At 40.1% G+C, this 18,141-nt stretch overlaps 1 pseudogene; it reads left to right on the top strand.

Moving 5' to 3' along the window:
• The first annotated feature begins 7,094 nt into the window (after window positions 1–7,094).
• LOC128124313 (vomeronasal type-1 receptor 4-like) lies at window positions 7,095–8,061 on the top strand (annotated as a pseudogene).
• The last annotated feature ends 10,080 nt before the right edge of the window (window positions 8,062–18,141 follow it).

Here is an 18,141-nt window from a genome sequence, read left to right as displayed (position 1 = left end):
CATTCTCAATGTGGTGTGCTGAGCATATTTCAACCACCTTTCATTGGTGGAGTATCCTAGGCTACATACCAAGACCCTCATATCCCCTCCTGTACATGCTCATAATTGCTTATCGATAATACCTTTTGGTACAAATATTCTAATTTTGTTTTTACAATTTTAAAGCTCATGTTCAGGAAAGAATGTTGGCTACACAGTTTAATTAGTGAGTCCCTATCCATCTTTCCATCTTTAACTAGAGGAGATCATGCCTAGGTAAAACAAAGACTGTTAAATGGAAGTAAACAAATGGTATCAAAGATGTCTCTGTGTCTCACACCAGTAGTTTCAGGCATTAGGAGAATTGATCTCCAGAGTGAGTTAGAGGTCCAGTCTGTGCTACATAACATGACAAATCTCATAAAAAGAGTGAGAAAAGATTGTGTGGTGCAAGGCTTTATTCCAACATCCCAATGTCTGAGGCAGGTTGATAAACAAATATTCAGCCAGGAGGGACCACATACTGACTTACAGGTCAGCTCCAGGAAACCAAATTACAAATGTAAATGAACCAATTAGCTGATTAATGACTTAAAATGATTTGGAGACAAAGATTCATGGTTTCTGCATTTAAAGGAGGGATATCAGTACAGAATTCCTACATACCAGTACCAGAACCACAGCCCCCTCAAAGACATGCTAGGACATGTCTCAGACAGAGTAGTGATTTTTTTTTTTTTTTTTTTTTTTTTTTTTTTTTTTTTTTTTTTTTTTTTGGTTTTTCGAGACAGGGTTTCTCTGTGTAGCTTTGCGCCTTTCCTGGGACTCACTTGGTAGCCCAGGCTGGCCTCGAACTCACAGAGATCCGCCTGGCTCTGCCTCCCGAGTGCTGGGATTAAAGGCGTGCGCCACCACCGCCCGGCCAGAGTAGTGATTTTTAACATGCTTGAAGTCTGGGTTCAAGCTCATTACTGAATAAATGGGGCACGAGGATGCAAAACTGCTCCCAACACTCCTGAGAGAAGAACCAGGAAAGAGACTCAAGGTCATCCATTGCAGCTTGGTGCCCAAGCTTATGAAACACAGAGTTCAAAGGCAAAACCCAGAAGGACCACTATTTATGTCAAAGTAATGTTAGTGTCAGAGTAACCTTGAAATGTTCATTCCTGGCATATTTGAAAGCCTGGATCCAAAATTCCAGAAAATGTAAAAAATTATTAGCAATGTATCTTTATAAAGTTTGAAGGCAAATGATCTCACAGGGAATGAAACTCTACAATGTTTTTAAAGTTGCAGGTTTTTTTTTTTTTACTCATAATTTTATTTTCAGGCTCAGTTAGCATGTCAAAGTGAGATACATGGAACTTCATGATTTTATAAAGTTTCTACAAATTAAATAAAACTATAAGCAGAGAGATAATATAGTATCCATAACAGCAGAAAATGTTCAGCTATTATACTTCAGACATTTGGTAACTATGTACAGTATTTAAATAGTCAGCATGTTATATCTAAAATAATTACTATGCTTTGCCAGGAATGAACATTTCAAGGTTACTCTGACATTAACATTACTATTGTTGGACCCCAAAGTTTAGGGTCTCAAGTGGGCGCCCCAAGAACCCAGACTCCAGTCCAGTTGATGCAACAGCACGAGGATTTATTGGCTTCTGTACAGAAGGGCAAACTCTGCTCCTAAGAGCAAGAGCCGCAACTTACTGCAGCCCCATAAGGGCTTTTAAAGGAAAAACCCACAAAACCCACAAGATTACAATTCCCATACAATGTCACTTCGATTGATTTATGTCTAGAAGCTAATTTCATAAAATCATTGTCTGGTTACAGAGTGATCACAGAGGGGGATACAGTTACGTCAGTGTGCACATTTTTCTTGAAACCTCAAGGGGGGTATCAGGGTGGGAGTGGAGCTCGTATACAGGTCACAGTGGTCCTCCCTGGAACATTTGCAACTTTCCCAGTCACAGTTGAGCACACCTCTTAATAGCAATCTCTTTACATTGTTATGTAGTTGCAGGGGAGTTTAATGGCTGAGTCAGGTTGCCCTTGGAACTAGATTTTTAGTTTCTCATTTCCTGGTGCTTAAAGTTTCTCTTTTCCTGAGGCTTGGGGGTGTAAGCCTGAAGGGTTAGGGTCTTTCACTTTGACATAAATAGTGGTCCTTCTGGGATTTGCCTTTGAACTCAGTGTTTCATAAGCTTGGGAACCAAGTGATTTTTTAAACTGGTATAAGCCAGTTCTTGTTCTGGCCACCAATAAAAAGAAATTTTAATTGGCTTAATCATGTGATAGTGAATAACTATCTTGTGTGGATCATTTCCCCATGTTATAAGAAACCCTATAAGGGCATATCCATTTAAAATAATTTCTAAGTAAATAGAATGTGCCGGGCGGTGGTGGAGCACGCCTTTAATCCCAGCACTTGGGAGGCAGCGGCAGGCGGATCTCTGTGAGTTCAAGGTCAGCCTGGTCTACAGAATGAGTTCAAGGACAGACCCCAAAGCTACACATAGAAACCCTGCCTCGAAAGACAAAACAAAACAAAACAAGTAAATAGAATGCTTTCTCTGACATTTGTCTCATTAATTTTTTTTTCTTTTGCAATACAATTCAGTTTTACATATCAGCCACAGATTCCCTTGTTCTCCCCCCTCCTGCCCCCTCCCCCTCCCCCCAGCCCAACCCCCATTCCCACCTCCTCCAGGGCAAAGCCTCCCCTGCGGACTGAGATCAACCTGGTAGACTCAGTCCAGGTAGGTCCAGTCCCCTCCTCCCAGGCTGAGCCAAGCGACCCTGCATAGGCCCCAGGTTTCAAACAGTCAACACATGCAATGAGCACAGGACCCAGTCCCACTGCCTGGATGCCTCCCAAACAGATCAAGCCAATCGACTGTCTCACCCATTCAGAGGGACTGATCCAGTTGGGGGCCCCTCAGCCACTGGTTGATAGTTCATGTGTTTCCATTCATTTTTTCTCTGTGACTAAAGTGATGGTGACCCTCACTGAGGAGGGGATAGGAAATTACTAAGTTATGGGACATATAACAAAACACAGAGTCAAGGAACAGTGAGACATACACTGCTACATGATAGTTATTGATTTGCTGAAACTAGGCATTTCCTTATAACTCCTGGAAGACAATACATGTTCCCGGTATTCTTGGACAGGCCAGATACTCATAGCCTCTACAGTATCCACTCAAAGGACTCTAGCAAGAACTATTATTTGTGTTTTGAATAACACACCCTAAAGACAGCCTATAAAAAGTCTTGTCTCCACACAGCTGTATACTACCTACCCTCACAGGTGAGATGATAATTAAAGGTCTGAGGGGAGGGGAGGTCACAGAATCATACAGCCGTATTTCAGGCACTGGCTGCCTCCCTTTAGCACATGTCTTGGGCAAAAAGACTATGGAGGTGGGATTAGCAATGCAGAGAAGATCTAGTGTTGTGTGCTTCACATTGCAATATGCATGTAGATTTCAAAAGGCAAATTCTATGTCAACATTGTAGGTAAGTGACTATATCAAAAGGGGAGTGGGGATTCAACTTGTGTGTATGTAGAAACTATCAAGGAAGGAAACATCCTCTTAAGGTATAGGATCTGCCAGCAAAGAGACATGGGGTTCCAGACACCCTTCATTGAAGAATTCCGCAACAATGTGTTCGACAGTGACAGGATATCATGAACCGTGAGAGATTAGCTCCCACAATCAGCACAGGGTAATAAAAGGGATGCCTCAAAGTAGCAAGGGATAGGAAACATTTTAGGAGTAAGTTTCTGTCTGTCTGACTAGTAAAATAAGGAAACACATATGTTTTCTGATATTATCTTTCTCTTTTACTTCATCTTAAGAATGGTCTCTGACTCTTTCTGTCGCCACACAGTTACATATCTCCACCCTGGGGCATACAGCTACATATCTTTACATACATACATCTTTTCACATGGCTACATGTCTTTCTTTTACATACATTTCTCTTCTACATATCTTTTCTATTCAGCTTCATCTTCCTTGCCTCCAGACATTTACAAATCTACACCCAGCCACAGCTAAACATCTCATTTACATAGCTCTCTCACCATGGAGTGCTTTCCATAGTTCTAGGCATTAGCTCTTCTTTGTAGCAGCAGCTCTTTCACACAGCTCCCTCTCACATTCACTTACACACGTACTTTTTTCTAGATTATTCACTTGCTCTTTACTCACTCCCTCTTTCACCCACTTACTCCCTCACTTCTCACATGCTCTTTCTTTATCACTCAACACACACACACACACACACACACACACACACACTTCACTCACATTCTGCAGCAACTCTCACATAGATCTTCACAGCCATCTCTCTCCATACTGCTGCTGCTGCTGTGCTTCTCAACAGCTGAACTCTGGACAATTATAAGTTACATTTTCAGGGTCTTACCCACTCTCAAAACACAGGTTAAGTCACGTAGTCTCTCTTAGGCTAGTAATGGCACTTTGATCCATGCACATAGCTCTAAGTTGGTGAGGGATTCCAGACAGTAAAAAAAAAAAAAAAAAAAAAAAAAAAATTGGCTGAACCTTCAGCAATTAGAGTACATGCAGAAAGAGAGACACTGCAAGGACTATGTCTTGATGTAGACAGCCTGGCCTTGACTTAGCAATAAACAACAACTGGGAATTAGTCTTTGTGTATTTTCTATAGGGGCAGCTTAGTCTGTTTTGGACTTGTTCTAAGGTCTTTGAAAAATGTGTAAAGGCTGTCTTTGAGACTGAGAATACTATTACTTTCCTGTGTCAGTAAAGAAGAATATTCTGGTAATAATTCTGTTCATCAGAACTATACAGCCTAAACATAAATATAACCTGACCATCCACAACTGTAGTATGCCCAATGATGTAAAACGCACTACCAATGGGCTGTGGAAGGAACCCCACAGCTCTTCTTATTAGGGAGGCATAGCAATGGCATCCAAGACAGTTACAGATGGAAGACAATTATTTTCCACAGCCAGTGACCCCATGGCTTTGCCAGGTGGGGCTCCCTATTAGGTAGTTACACATCTGGTGGGTTGACTGGTCTAACACTAGTTGTCATCTGCTGAACATTCCCATGGCTCTCAGCAACAGGACTCATGTAGTAAAGAAAACTGTGGTGTAAAGTGATCTCCTGATCTCCTTAAAGCATTTAATCTTTCAATTATAAAGAGCCTGAATTAGCAGAAGAGAGGAGGGTGAATGTGGTTAATAATCTGTATTGTTTACTGAACCATGATAAAGTACATATTTTGTTGTCCTGAGTCCTCATATGCAAAGTGTAACTGTGAGATGGTGATAGATGTATGACTGAACATGAATGTAGTGATTAGATTACAACATTTACATATCCCAAACCTTCCCACTGTACCCTTGTCATATGCAGTATTTTCTAATTAAGTATTTTAAATTGTAGAACAGATGAGTGAAATAAAGCAAAGAACACATGGAAACACAATGTTACATTAATAATCTGCTATTTAATTAGCATTGTAAGAATCATGAAATACATTCATATTGTTGGTGTTGAGTGTGCCTGATGTATTTTTTTTTATTTTAAAATTTATCTATTATGAATACAGTGTTCTGTCTGCAGGCCAGAAGAGGGCACCAGATGTCATTACAGATGTTTGTGAGCCACCATGTGGTTGCTGGGAATTGAACTCAGGACCTCAGGAAGAGCAGCCAGTGCTCGTAACCGCTGAGCCATCTCTCCAGCCCGCCTGAAGGTTTTGTACTTGGAAGAAGATAAAGCATTCATTTCTCAGATTACTGGAATTATTTATGAAAATATTCGTTTGTTAATGGAAGGTTGTTTTTTTTTTACATAAATTTGGGCAAAACAAAATAAATGGAGAAAATATTTGAATCTCTTGTACAAATATGCCTTGTTTTGGGTCCCTTGTGTTATTTTCTCTGTAAATGTTTATAAGGAGAGTTAAGGAAATGCTGTCCATCTGATGCCAGCTGTTAGAGGTGTGCCCTGCAGTCAGTTTTCAAAATATTGAAATCAAGTGGAATAAGTCACCCACCAAGTTGTAAGAATTTAAAAGTGATGAGTCTGGATATAGAATAGGGTGATGCTGAAGACTTTTCAACATCTTGAATCTCATCTGTGTTCTGAAAGTGATCATAAGCAAACAGTCTAAGAAAATCCACATTTTAACTATTCCCAGTTCAGACAATTAAGTTCCATTTTCCACACAACTATGTTGCATGTACATCTTGTATATTAGAATTTTCTCCATTCTTACATTAATAGCCAATGTTTTCATATTCTGAAGTTATGCATTAGAATTTAGGTGTGTGATCTAAGACTGAAGATAGATTACTTCTATTACACACAATATTTTTAAATGTACCCTTATTTATTGTCTGAACTATATGACATAGCTGTTAATAGTTCTGTAGCACATTACTCCTATGTTTCTCACATAGAGCCAGAGCCAGAAGAGTCTGTCTGAAATCATACAGATATAGGGGCATTGTATCAAACAAAGTTGGACATAATTCACTATCGGGCAAGTTATTGCCACATTATAGTGTCTGTTAGTTGCTGGAAACAATTACACATAATTTATATTGACCTGAAAATAGAACTTTACATTCATGTGAACACATGATGCAAAAAAGAGGTCAAAGCAGCAGCATTGTAGGGTGAGCAGCTACATGTAAGCACAAAGGAAACACTGCACTGCTGTATTTGAAGAAGCCACCTGAGCAGCAGTCAGTGAACTGCACTGTATCTTTCCATGTTTTCTCTATTGCCATTCAGCCAGGTTCAAGTCCTTGTTGTTCCTATAATCAGAGCATGAGTTTACAAATCTATAACCCCTCTCTGCCTAAGTCATTTTTTCTGTGCTTGGTAAAGTCACTTTTATGCTCTGGTCACAGACTGAAGAGTGCAAGAATTATCAAGTCTCCTGTCTCTTAGGCAGCTCTGTGTGAAAGGAGCATTCTTTAACACCGAAATAAACATGTCCAAACTTTCCCAATGTTGCAAATAATCATTGTTTCTAGTGGAGATTTTGTGGATAGAGAATGTGGAATTTTGTTGGGACAGAAATTCAGCCCATGCCTCATGTTCCCCTGCATGATCCTCAGGTTCAGAAATCAGGAAATGATAGGATGACTGGCAGGAATCTGGTTCTAGGAATGATCTTCTTGTCACGGACTACATTTGGACTTCTGGGCAACTCTTCTGTCTTCTATAATTACTTACTGCTTTACTTCCCAAGGTACAAGCTGAACTCCACAGATTGGATTCTGAACTGTTTGGTTGTAGCCAATTTCTTAACTCTGCTATGTAAAGGAGTACCCCAGACCATGGCAGCTTTTGGGCTGAAAGTTTTCATAACTGATTTTGGATGCAAGCTCCTTTTCTACCTTCACAACATAGGAAGGGGTACATGTATTTGCAGCAGCAGCTTCATGTGTGTCTTCCAGGCCATCACCATCAGCCACAGGGACTCCAGGTGGGCAGAGTTTAAAAACAAAACATTTAAGCACTTTGGCTTCTTCCCATGCTTTTGTTGCATTCTGAACATCCTAACAAATATTTATAATCTCCTCTACTTGACTTGAAAATTGGGAGATAGAAACATGAAAAGTATATAAGACTTTGGCTACTGCTCTGTTTGTCTTGACAAGACTAGCCAAATCCTGCATGTTGTGTTCCTGCCTCTTCCTGATGCTGTGTGTGTGGGCCTCATGGTCTGGGCCAGCATATCAACTGTTCTTACCTTGTACAGGCACAAGCAGAGGATGCAACACATGCCCAAGACCCAAACTTCCCCAAGATCTTCCACTGAGTCCAGGGCTATCAAAACTATCCTTCTTCAGGTGAGTACAATTATTTTCTTTTATATAATCACCTGCCTCTTTCAATTGCTCCTGGTCTTCTTGCATAATCCTAGCTGGTTCCCAGTATACACATGCAGTCATCTCTGGGTGTTTCCCAACTATGAGTCCCTTTCTTCTCATGACTCACTATTCTATGGCATCCAGCAACAGTGCTCCCTGGATGAGAAGTTTATAAGGCCCTGATATGATTAAAAGCATGAACTGAGGGCTAGAGAGATAGCTCAGAGGTTAAGAGCACTGTCTGCTCTTCCAGAGGTCCTGAGTTCAATTCCCAGCAACCACATGGTGGCTCACAACCATCTATAGTGAGATCTGATGCCCTCTTCTGGCATATGGCAAACTTGCAGAAAGAACACTCTTTACATAATAACTAAAATAAATCTTTAAAAAAAAACATTAACTGAGGGACTGAAGAGATGGCTCAGAGGTTAAGAGCACTGGCTGCTCTTCCAGAGATCCTGAGTTCAATTCCCAGCCACCACATGGTGGCTCACAACCATCTGCAATGAGATCTGGTGCCCTCTTCTGGCGTGCGGGCACACATGCATGCAGAACACTGTATACGCCATAAATAAATAAATCTTTAAAAAAGAAAGCATGAACTGAATGCCTCTGAATGGCTCTTGAATAATTTCTTATAACTCAGAATGTTATGCACATTGTGTACAGTCATCATACAAGAACACTGGTAAAAAAATAAAATGAACTAAAAGCCTAAGCATGGTTCTTGATCAGTCCCTCATGCCTCAGAATGTTATGCATGTTGTGGAAGGTAATCACACAAGAACATTGGTGTGCATGCATAAACTTTTATGTTTCAATGTGTGTATGTGCTTTAATGCACCTGTGTTTAGGCAAGTGTGTAAAAACTCTCTCTCTCATGTTGTGTTTACTCTATTTTGTGCAATGTATTTGCCAACTTGTTGGTGATATGCGTAATCCACAGAGGGTAAATAAAATATATAAATTTAGATTTTAAATTTCTAAAAAAAAAACTTGTGACCATGATAAACTAACAAAACCAACTATATTCATGTTTTCTTCATGTTTGATTATTACTTTTTTAAATCTAACTTACTTCTCCTTGCTCTATTTCTTATGTCAGTATCTGCATTTCTTGGAATTTCTTGCACAATTTTGGAAAAAATTTTCTAAATGATAATTTACTCATTTCCATTTGTACAACAAAGTTTAAGTCACACTAATATTGAAACTCTTTGCAAAGGACATATTATCTCTTCCAAAAATGTGAGTTCTAATAACTGAGAAACAATGTTCAATATAAGGTTTAAGGAGAGTGGTTGAGGTAAACATAAAAGTCTATGGGAGTCAGGTGTGGCCTGGCCCTACAGATAACACAAGGATCACCGAGGCTTTTGTAAAGTACATGTGATATCCCTACAAGGAAGGATTCTATTGACTGAGAAACAAGGCTTAAAATCTACGGAATAAATTGAGTTAGAGCATAATAGCTTGCAGGATGCAGGTGTCTCCTAGCCCTACAGACAACACAGGTTACCACGCTATTAATTATATCCATTCCAAGCATTCCAGGTGGAAAACAAGTTACATATCTTTGAAGATGAAGATTCAACCCTTAATGTTTAGCGCTTTTGGCTTTCCAAGTGCTTATCCATGAGTACAAGGAACTGTGTCCTCTACAATATAATCACTTGGAATTTTGGCTTCTGTAATAAGAGCACAGATTTCAGTAGAAGATATTTTTGGTGAAATTTTATATGAAACAAGGTGGCCTGGAAGGTGGTTCAGTGGGTCAAGTACATACTGCACAAACATAAGGATTTGTGGTTAGATCACTAACATCCATGTGAAGCCAAGAATGAAGGTGGAGGTCTTCTACCTTATTACTGAAGGTCAGAGGCAGGAGGATTCCCTGAAATCACTGGCCTCTGTGTAGTACAGCTACTTTTCATTAAGAATATGTTTAACGTGTGGAGCATGTGATCTATTGAAGGTCAAATAAATAATTAAACACACAGAAATCCTGTTTGAAAAGTCTAGTGACAGACTAAAGAAATAAAGAGTCTTCAGAAGCCGGTTGTGGTGGCACACTCCGGTAGAATTTCCTGAAGGAGGTGGAGGCAGGAGGGAAAAAAAAGGAAAAAAAATAGTCTTCAGAAAAGAAAGAAAAAATCTGCAAGGAAAATATTAAGAAAACATGAGAAGTTAGCACAAAACAAAATAAGAAAACAAGACAAAACAAAACCCCCCAACACATCACTCATGATATTTTCTTTCGTTTTATTAAGAAAAAATTTTATTCATTTTACAAACAAATCAAAAATCCCCCTCTTACTTCCTCCAGCCCCTCCAGCCTACCCCCCCAACCCAATCCCCATTCCCTTCTACAAGAAGGTAAGGCCTCCCATGGGGAGTCAGCAGAGCCTGGTACATTTAGTAGAGGCAGGTCCAAGCTCTTCCTCTGCCAGCGGGCTGTACAAGGTGTCCTATCATAGGTAGTGGGCTCCAAAAAGCCTGCTAATGTACCAGGGATAGATTCTGATCCTATTGTCAGGGGGCCCATTAAGCAGATAAAGCTATACAACTGTCTGGATTATGCAGAGGGCTTCATCAGTCCCATGCAGGCTCCACAGCTGTCAATCTAAATTTTGTGAGTTCCCACTAGTTTGGTTTGGTTGTCTCTGTAGGTTTCCCCATCATGATCTTCAAGCCCTTGGTCATAGAATCTGTCTTCTCTCTCTTTGACTGGACTCCTGGACCTTGGACTGGTATTTGTCTGTGCATCTCTGCATCTGCTTCCATGAGTTACTAGAGAAAGAGTCTATGATGACAGTTAGGGTATTCACTGATCTGATTAATGGTGTAAGCCATTTCAGGCATCCTCTCCACTATTGCTAAGTCTAAGCTGGGGTCATCCTTGTGAATTCCCAGGAACTTCCCTAGCACATGGTTTCTCCCTATCCCCATGATGTCTCCCTCTATCATGGTATCTTTCATTGCTTTCCCCCTCCATCCCTGTTCCAGATTGACAATCCCATTCCCCTTTTGTTCTCATCCCCCATCCCCTACCCTTCATTGCCCACCCCTCATTCCCAGTTCACTCATATTTTTCAAGAAGCCCAAAAAGGCAAAATAGCCTACCCAATGAGATGCAACACTTCTTATGGGAACTATGAACATTGAATACAAAAATTGAAGATGACACTAGTATAATCCAAGAATGACCTTTTCCATGGTTCACCAGTATCATACAATCCACATGAATACACGACAATGAGTTGAATCCTCTCTTTAGAGAAATCCTTGTAATAGTCTTCACAGAAGAGAAAAATAGTTCTAAAATTTGTAAGGCACTTCCCCAAACCTCCAAACATCAAATCAATCTTGAGCAGAAAAGGCAGTAGCAAGTTTACTATAATATCTAAAATCAAAGTACACTATGTTTACTGCCATAGGAAAATTAGTTACCAAAAATAATACTTGAAAGTGCAATAAGGACAGATAAAAAAGGAATGATGCAGGGTAGAAGTTTACAAAGCAAAGGTTGAATTATGCATAGCCTTATGATTCTTTTTTATATGAAGGAATTTTTTACTCATTTTACATACCAAACACAGATCTCCCTCTGCTCCCTCCTCTTGCTTCTCCAGTCTTCCCCTACCAACCCAGCCCCCATACCCTTTCCAAAAAGGTAAGGCCTCCCATGGGGAGTCAGCAGAGCCTGGTACATTCAGCAGAGGCAAGTCCAAGCCCCTCTCCATGTATCAAGGCTGTACAAGGTGTCCCACCATAGGCAGTGACTCCAAGAAGACAGCTCATGCACCAGGGATGGATCCTGATCCCACTGCCAGGGGACCCCTCAAGCAGATCAAGCTATACAACTGTCTTGCTTATGCAGAGGGCCTAGTCCAGTCCCATGGAGCTTCCACAGCTATTGGTTCAAAGTAATGTGTTCCCACTAGTTTGATCTGGTGTCTACATAGGTTTCCCCATCATGATCCTGAGGCCCTCTGCTGATGGAATCCCTCCTCTCTCTCCTTGTCTGGACTCACCAACCTCAGCCATATGATTCCTGATAAGGAAATTAAATACTGTTTCTCAGAAAAGAGAGCCTTTAAAATAAAAGAAGCTGTAAAACCAGTGTCCACCTGCACTGTGCTTAACCTGGTCTTCACCAATCACCTTGTAAGTAACTTAAGATGATGAAATACCTTAACAAAATTCAAGAACTTAAAACTACTGTAGGAACAGAAATTCATTTCAACATTGATGTAAAGGCCGTGACTTCCTGAGTAGTATGTAAATAAATCAAGAAATAGTGAAAGAAAGAGGAAACTCTTTTGCTTCACAAACAAAACAGTCAGCAGCATAAGGAGGAACCACAGCACAAAAGAAAAGTCTTCCCAGCTAACCATCCCCTAGTGCGTTAAACCCATGAATATACAGTGAAATAAGTAATGTTAATTTCATAAGATGAATAGTGGACTTGAAAGAGTCAATGAATCAAGTAAAAAAGCACAGTGCAAAGTAGGCAGACTTGACAGTATAGAAGTATGAAGGATGGAGGAAAAGGCCACGAAATACCACATTCAAAAGTGAAAAGAATAAAATACACAAGATCTCTGGGATATAATTAAGAACAAACCTAAATTAAAAGTTCGCAGAGAGACTGTATTTAGTGATGGGATAGGAATTTCTCAAATGTAGAGAAAGACATAGCCATCCCAAACAGGAAAGGTATTTAGAGACCTGATAGTTATAGCTAGAGAAAAACCCTATGCTTCATATTGTAGTTAGATGTTGAGGAATAGATAACTAATAAAACAAATCACAAGTTGTAAAGGAAAATGATATCACTCTGCAAGTGTAAACACAACAGAGTGATAACAGGCCTCTCATTGGCATCTGTTGATCAGCAAGGCATGGGAAGATGTAGTTCAACAACAGAAGGCACTGCTTTTATCTAAGCACTGGGAAAGCAGGGGCAGGTGGATCTCTATGAGTTCAACAACAGCCTGTTTTGCAAGTAAATGCCAAGGGCAGCTAGGGCTACATAGACAGAGACTCTGTCTCAAAATAAGTAAATAAGTAAAAAAAAAGGAGACAACTTTGAACCAAGATTGCTGCACTGAGAAAAGTCATTTGGAAAGGGGCAAGGGAACTAAGAGTAGGTATTACAAAATTTGCAATGAAAAGAAGTGACTTTGCAGATCCCAATATAATCCAGTGAATATTTAGGAAACACCTTGAAATTTCTATTCTAAAAAATGTGAAAAATCTAGAAGTAGACAAATTCCTAGACACATATGACCTGATACAATGACTCCAAAAGGTATAAACAATTACAAATTACCAGAAAGCATCATGAAAATGGTCCTTACAAAAGAAGCCAGTGACTGGATGGGTCCTCTGCTTACTTCTGCAAACCTTGAAAGAACTAACACTAATATTTTGAAGAGTGTCCTAAAAAACAGAAAGAAAAGAAATACAGCAAAAATGGCTCATTGAATTAATCATAATACTGATCATGTGTTATGGTGATATTTTATTTGTATTAAAATGTTATTTGTATGTTAATAAATAAAGTTGCCCGGGGGTCAGAGCTATTAGCAAGCCACAGGAAAGCAGGGCAGTAGTGCCGTATGCTTGTAATCCCAGCACTTGGTAGGCAGAGCTAGGTAAGTCTCTGTGTGTTCAGGGATACAGCCAGTATTGGATACACATGCCTTTAATCTCAATACCAATCATAGAAAACCTGGAGGTCTATACAGAGAGGCCGTGATGAGGCGGTCATGTGGTTGGGTTTACAACCAATGAGAAGGCAGAACAGGAACTCTATATAAAGACTTTAACACAGGGGTAGCTCTGGTTTGGAGAGGTAGGACCACCGCAGGAGGAAGGTAAGGTTTTAGCTCTTAGCTCTGACCTCTTGGCTTTCTTCTTAGTATTGGTTCTGTGTTTCTTACTTAATAAGAAGGTTGGTTACATCTACAAATCAATCTATTTTCTATAAAAGAAAAATAAAAAAACATGGGATTTTGTGCCTACTTCCCAGTGCCATGCTAGATTTTTCTTTCTCAATTAAGCAATCACAAGTCTTGTGAATACTGTCACAATCACTGTAACTTCATATATTCACTTGTCCTGTGGTATTTGGAAAGCAATGGTTCCCTCAGTCTGTTCACACACTCTGGATTTACAATCATTCTACAGACCTTCGCCAAAGATCTCTATGTTTAGGGGAGATGAATATATCTAACCAATCACAGTTGACTCTGCTCCCAGGACATCCTATATAAACCACCCTGCCTGGTCAGTTGTGAGCTGTTCTCTACAACCTGGTAGAAGTAGCTATTGCCTGTACTTCCTTCCCAAATAACTCTCTTTCTCAAAAGAGTTTTGGGTGTGAAGATCTTCATTCACTGGTGCACAGAAGAACCTTTCTGTGATGTCCCATAGTGGATTGATCAAGGGGGAGCTGAACAGAAGAAACTTGCTGAGACATCCCATAGTGGATTGACCAAGGGAGAGCTGAACAGAAGATCTGTACTGAGACATCCCTCAGTGGACAGAGCAAGAGAGAGCTGAAAAGTAATGGTTTTCTCCTGAGCTGGAGGAGATTGCTACATTTTTCAATTTCTTAGGCCTGAGAAGCAGAGCTCTGCTAGGAAGCCCCCTTAAGTGTGGGATGAGCAAACCTCAGCTGTAGCAGCTCTTCAGAAGAGGAGTAGGATTGCTATATCCTGCAGGGAGACCATCCCCCATCACACCAGGTATTAGCCTGACTTTCCCGAACAGTCCGGATACCTTGACTTTCCTGAACAGTCAGGATACCCTTCCTTGCTGAAGCAGTTCCAGGCCTGACTTTCCTGAAAAGTCAGAAAAACTTCATTCCAGAGCTAAACAGTCTCCTAGCAGTTCCAGCCATCAGAGCTGTGCTAAACAGCTCCAGGTGTCTGAGACTCCTTCAGGGAAGAGCTATTTTTCTGAGGAGCTCGAGATGTCTGGGATATCTTGCAGTTCAGCCATCAGAGCTATCCTAAGCAGCTCAAGGTGTTGCCTGACTCCCAGGTAGTCAGGACACCTTTCCCAAAGTTGCAAAACTCATGTTTTGGTGCCAAAATCTGGGACTAAACCCAGAATTGTTGTGACCAATTTACTTACAATAGGGAACAGCCAAGCATAGTGACATGTGCCTTTAATCCCAGTACCAACCATAGAGATGTGGAGGTTGTACAGACAGGCAGTGACAGGGAAGTGAGGTAGCTGGTCTAAGAGCCAATGAGAGGACAGAATAGCAAGGCAATAGAGGCATGGGTAAACAGGAAATAGCTCATTTTTGGAAGTTTTGGAGATGGTGGGGTAAGGTAGCTGGTGGCTATCACTATTTCCCTTATCTCTGAGGCTTTAACTCCTATATTTGGCTCTGTGTTTTACATTTTATAAGAGTGTTTAGAAATTTGTCTACAATTGGTGCCCAGGTGGCAAGAATTCATTAAATAACCATTGGTGGCCTTACAGGCCAGGGGTTACAGACCCCTGGCTTGTTTGGAGCTTACAAGCCCCCAGGCATGGACTTTGCTACAAGCAATCCAGGCTACATGCAGTCAGAGCTGCACTTGACTGTAGATACACACACGAAGCCTTAGCTACAAGCAGCCAAACCGCTTATGGGGATACAGAGCCCCTGTCTCAGTCCCTGCATGGCTCAGGCCAGTACACGTGACTAGACTTTCTTAAGTTTTTTTTCTCTTGGTGGATAGTAGGCTCTCTCTCTCTCTTTCTCTCTGTCTCTCTCTCTCTCTCTCCACATTTTAGACTGCTACCACACTAGGTAGTTGCTTTGAAATTCCCTTGGACTTCTACTTTTCTATGCAGACTTGGTAAGTCCATTAAGATAACTTAAAGGGAGAACCTAGATAAAGAAGAATTTTATCCATATTAAAAAATGGAAAATACTTTTTACAATGGAAGGCAATTGATCTTTGTTTGATAACCCATTAAGCAGTCTGAAAATGAATGGGAGGATAATTAATGTTGATTGAATGTATGTAACATCAATTATGAATATTATTTGTTTAATTGTCCTTATTTTAGTATTAAAAATGTTGGCCAATTTAAGTGCCAAGATAAAAGCTTTAGAAAAACCTGTTAAAATGAATTATAGAGAAATTCATTCAGACAAATGAATTTAAAGGTGAAATTATTACAGGGTTGAATTATATGGATACAGAGAGACAGCCTGTTTGTAAACAACCAAACTTAATTTATCTGATAACCTTCTAGGAACTACTTGCTTATGGGCATGTCTTGCTGATTAGATTCCAGTGGAAATGTTAGATTTAAGGAGATTTAAGGAAGCTATAGTATCATGTGGTATGTATTCTCTATTTGTAAAGCAAATATTAAACTCATGGTCAACTTGTAATAGAATTATTCCTCAGGACTGGAAAGGTTTGGTAACATCTGTCCTGGAGTCTGGACTACAATTACAATGGCAAACATGGCTTAAGTATGAGCCTAAGAAAATAGAACACCGCCAGGCGGTGGTGGCGCACGCCTTTAATCCCAGCACTCCTTTAATCCCAGCACTTGGGAGGCAGAGCCAGGCGGATCTCTGTGAGTTTGAGGCCAGCCTGGGCTACCAAGTGAGTTCCAGGAAAAGGTGCAAAGCTACACAGAGAAACCCTGTCTCGAAAAACCAAAAAAAAAAAAAAAAAAAAAAGAAAAAAAAAAAGAAAATAGAACATCAATGGAGAACTAGAGGTGTGGAAGTTTCCCAGCATCTGCTTCTTGGAGAAGGTGAATACTCTGATATACAAAGACAATGTTTATATGATAACCAAACCTTAATTCTATGCCCCATGGCAGCCATGAATGCATGGGACAGAATTGAGAAAGTAGGAAAAAAGATTGAATCATTCACAAAAGTTTTACAGGGACCCAGAGAAACCTTTATGGATTTCTTACAAAGGCTGTCTTAGCAGTAAATGGAATGATACCAAATTCAGAAGCTAGACAGGTAATAACTGAATCTTTGGTTTTTTAGAATGCGAATGCAGCATGTAAAAGAATAATCTTGCTGTTAAAGGCAAGGTCAGCACCCTTGGAGGATTGGATCAGGGACACAATTTTTATTGAGTCTCATGACCATGATGATATGTGGGTAGGAGAGTTATATTCAAAAACTTTGAGGAAAAAATGTCATATGTTGTGTTTGTGGTAAACAAGGCCATTTGAAAAGAGAGTGTAAACAGGGCATTCCTAGAAAGGATGCTTATTCAAGGAACAATGACAACACAATACTCCTCCCTTCTGGATTATGCAGAAGGTGTGGTAAAGGTAAACATTGGACCAACTAATGTAGATATAAATAACAAGCCATTAACACAATTCAGGCAGGGTTAGCACACACCCTTAATCTGAACACTTGGCAGGCAGTGTCTCTGTGTGTTCAAAGACACACTAGGGAACAGCCAAGCATAGTGGCACATGCCTTTAATCCATGTTGCAATCATAGAGACTTGGAGGTCCGAACAGACAGGCAGTGATAAGGAAGTGAAGTAGCTCTGCTAAGAATCAATGAGAGGGCAGAACAGCAAGGTAATGAAGGCATGGGTAGACAGGGAGTAGCTCAATTTTGGAAGTTGCAGAGCTGAATGGGTAAGGTAGCTAATGGCTATTCCTACTTTCCTGAAAGATAAGGCTTTCACCCCTGTATTTGGCTCTGTGTTGTTTATTTTAAAAGACTATTTGGAAATATGTCTACATCTTGGGTTTTGGGTATTTTCTTTTACTGAGCTTGTTTGTTTTTTGAGACTGAACATGAATTTGGAGGATAGGGAGAAGGAGAAATTCTGGAAGGACTTGTGAGAGGGGAAGAATATGAATGAAATATATTTGAATTTAAAATATTTTTACATTACAAAAATATACCAATGAATTAAAATAACATGCAAAAATTACACTATGCTCAATATTACTCTTCCTTCATCTCTCTGTCTCTGTCTGTCGGTCTCTCTCTCTGTTTCCTTTTGTGTGTGTCTCTCTCCTTTCATTTGCATTACAGTTACCAAATGATATTGGTAACAAGTACTTCTCTGATACTGCAATGATGTTTGAGATCTCAGACTATAAACATATTAAGTAAATTCACATCTGTAATGTTTATATCTGCAGGTCGAGCATTTCATTATATATATATATATTTGGTTTCTCGAGACAGAGTTTCTCTGTGTAGCTTTGCACCTTTCCTGGATCTATCTCTGTAGAC

The sequence above is a fragment of the Peromyscus californicus genome, unplaced genomic scaffold, assembly GCF_007827085.1.
Source record: "Peromyscus californicus insignis strain IS unplaced genomic scaffold, ASM782708v3 Scaffold_4__1_contigs__length_199733344, whole genome shotgun sequence".
Classification (NCBI taxonomy): Eukaryota; Metazoa; Chordata; class Mammalia; order Rodentia; family Cricetidae; genus Peromyscus; species Peromyscus californicus.
This window is presented reverse-complemented; position numbering and strand designations above follow the sequence as displayed.